This window comes from Myotis davidii, unplaced genomic scaffold (assembly GCF_000327345.1).
Source record: "Myotis davidii unplaced genomic scaffold, ASM32734v1 scaffold1497, whole genome shotgun sequence".
NCBI lineage: Eukaryota > Metazoa > Chordata > Mammalia > Chiroptera > Vespertilionidae > Myotis > Myotis davidii.
Window position 1 is genome coordinate 101,076 of NW_006290147.1, and position 945 is coordinate 102,020.

Consider the following 945-nt stretch of genomic DNA (forward strand, 5'->3'; position numbering starts at 1 on the left):
GATCACATAATATAGAAATTGAAACAATAATTGTGATTTGGACCCAAAAGGAATCCAGGTATAGCATGTACTCAGTTCTCAGGAACTGATCCTGATGATTTGGAATGTCCTCCTCCAATCCCATTAGAGCAAAACCCCTACCACCATTAGACCAACAACTCCCACCACCGTTAGACCAAGCCCCCCATCCCTATTAGACCAAGACCTCCCTACCCCCATTACACAAGACCACAGTCATTAGACCAAGGCTGACCCCCAAACGGGTCATTAGACCAACTCGTCACTCCAACCTTCGTCCCCATCCCAGAGAGTGAGAGTCCTGCCGTTTCCTCCCCAGGTAGACCGCTGGGGCTGGGGTATGGGCTTGACAGTACCTCTGGCCGTGCCGGGTCTTCTCCTCCACTCCTGGAACACAAAGGAAGCCTGGGATTTCGCTCTTTGACCCGAGGCCTCTCCGCCTTAGGTCCTCAGATCTCCACCGTGTCCCCCTGGAAACGCCAAGACAGAAATGAGGCAACAGAGCATTGGTGTCAACAACCAGGCCTTATGCGTCTGAGCACCTGGTGGGGGGGAGGCCGGGCGAGGCGGGGCGGGCCACAGGGGAGTATCGCTCTGCATTCTGGGAAATGCTCTTGGCTGGGAGCCCAGGAGTCCCCTTTCCACAGGTCTGAGAGCCCGTACCTGGATGCTCAGCATCGCTTCTCTCCTCCAATACCAGGGACACGGGAGGGGGAAGTCAGCTAATAGCTTTGAATGGTTGATGTGTGATCACGTAATATAGAAATTGAAACAATAATTGTGATTTGGACCGAAAAGGAATCCAGGTATAGCATGTACTCAGTTCTCAGAAACTGATCCTGATGATTTGGTGGGTCCTCCTCCAATCCCATTAGAGCAAAACCCCTACCACCATTAGACCAACAACACCCACCACCGTTAGACCAA